This window comes from Hipposideros armiger, unplaced genomic scaffold (assembly GCF_001890085.2).
Source record: "Hipposideros armiger isolate ML-2016 unplaced genomic scaffold, ASM189008v1 scaffold_561, whole genome shotgun sequence".
In the NCBI taxonomy this organism is placed as follows: Eukaryota; Metazoa; Chordata; class Mammalia; order Chiroptera; family Hipposideridae; genus Hipposideros; species Hipposideros armiger.
The window spans coordinates 915559-917638 of NW_017731911.1; the positions used below are offsets into that span (position 1 = coordinate 915559).

At 48.6% G+C, this 2080-nt stretch overlaps 1 pseudogene; it reads right to left on the reverse strand.

The window, feature by feature from the left end:
* Nucleotides 1-931: 931 nt before the first annotated feature.
* Nucleotides 932-2010, reverse strand: LOC109371323 (alpha-N-acetylgalactosaminide alpha-2,6-sialyltransferase 6-like; annotated as a pseudogene).
* Between the last annotated feature and the right edge of the window lie 70 nt (nt 2011-2080).

The window sequence follows — 2080 nt, forward strand, 5'->3', positions numbered from 1 at the left end:
GGATTACAGGATATAAGGTCAACACGCAATAATCAATTATATTTCTAAATACCTTCAATGAACAATTAGAATCCAAAAAAAATTTTTTGTAATGGCATTTACAATAGTTCCAAAACTTCCAATGTTTTGGTATAAATCAAGCACAATATGTACATGATCTATATGTTGGATATAATGGGTTAAATAAAACATATTAAAAATAATTTCACCTTTTTNAGCAGGATTACAGGATATAAGGTCAACACGCAATAATCAATTATATTTCTAAATACCTTCAATGAACAATTAGAATCCAAAAAAAATTTTTTGTAATGGCATTTACAATAGTTCCAAAACTTCCAATGTTTTGGTATAAATCAAGCACAATATGTACATGATCTATATGTTGGATATAATGGGTTAAATAAAACATATTAAAAATAATTTCACCTTTTTTGTTTTACTTTTATTACGATTTTCACTGGGGAATTGGGGGAAAGGGAACAGACAAGTTGCTGTCTTTCTGTTATTCAGTCTAGTTGTAGAGGACATTGCTTTACTGGCCAAGTTGGCACCATCATTGTGCTCTTCCCAGGCAAGGCACATCAGACGCGGGCTTCTGGACGGCCACGGCGGCTTGAGGGCCACTCACGCTGGGTGCTGGCTACACACGGTAGCCCATGGCAACCCACTGCAGCAGGGCCTGCAGCTTATGCCATCGTCAGCGACTCACGGCAGCCCAGCTCCAGGTTGAGCTGTTGTTCAGCATCTTAGCTGTGGAGGGCAGTGTCACTGGCTCTCATATGTGGGATCGAACTGGGGCTTCTGGCGTCCCAAGCCAGTTCTTAACCATCGCGCCACTCGGCCGGCCCTCGTTTTACTATTTTAATGTCGCTACTAGAAAAATCTAAATTATGTATGTGGCTTGCATATTGGATGGCACTAGCCTAGCTTTTCTAGGGAGATTAGTCAGAGCAGTGCTGGGAGTGATGTATGCATAGAATAGAGCATGCTGGGAGCAACAGTATGCTTAAAGCAAGAAGTGCTGGGAATAGTCAACACTTTCCATGAGGCACACTATACAGGGAGCTCTCCTAGAAAGATGCCAGGAGTGACTGCGTGATCTTACAGCAGAGCATGCTGGGAACCCTCATTTCCTCAGAAGGATGCATGCTAAGAGTAAGTCCTCTTGGGGAGACAAGGCCATACAGAGCATGTTGGAAATGACCTGTGCTAAGAGCTGGACATGAAGAGAATTCCTCTAAGAAACCTGACCAGAGGTTGGCAAGAAATGACCACACCCTGAGAGCAGTACACGCCAGGAGCAATAGGCCTTCTGGGCAGAGCTTGCTGGGCGGGGGAGCAGAGGGCTGTCCGGAGGGAGCAGACAGGAGGCTGCTACCTGTCCTTGCTCGTCTCACCCCGGAAGAGGTCGTCAAATTGGCGCATGCGGCCGGGAGAGACGGAGTAGGCCTCCATGTTGGGGAACACCAGGCCTGCCCGCTGGATGATGCGCACAAGGCTGCCCTGGGGTTTCTGCATCTTGTTCAGGGGACCCCAGAAGATGAACACGGTTTTGGGGGTCCGGTGAGAAACTCCTGGGGTCTCCGCAGCACACGGAATACACTGGAATGGGCCACCACACGGAAAGTGGTCTTGTTGTCCACATCTGCTGAGTAGCCTGTGGTGGGCGCGTCATTCAAGCGGATTGTGCACTCAGCCCGTTCAATCTCAGGGCCCAGCTTGGTTGCCAGCCGGTGGCTGGAGCTGGTTACAATCACACACTGGTGGCACCAGAAGGGTAGCATCTTGTTGCCTAGAATGAGGACTTAGCCATCGGTGATGCCCCACTTCCTGAGGTTGATGGGCTGGCGGCTGCCGCCCCTCAGGGAGCCATATTGGAAGACCTCATTGGCACTGTTGGAGCTGTAGAGGATGAGGATGGTGATGAGAGCAAAGAGGATCACGAACACTGCTGACCGCTGCTCTTTGTTGCTCCTCATCTCTCTCTCACCGTTGCTGAGGGGCAGGGGCCAGAGACCTGCAGGTGGCCAAGGGGGCAGGCATTCAGATTCACACCTTTGCCTGAGCAGTGCCCTCA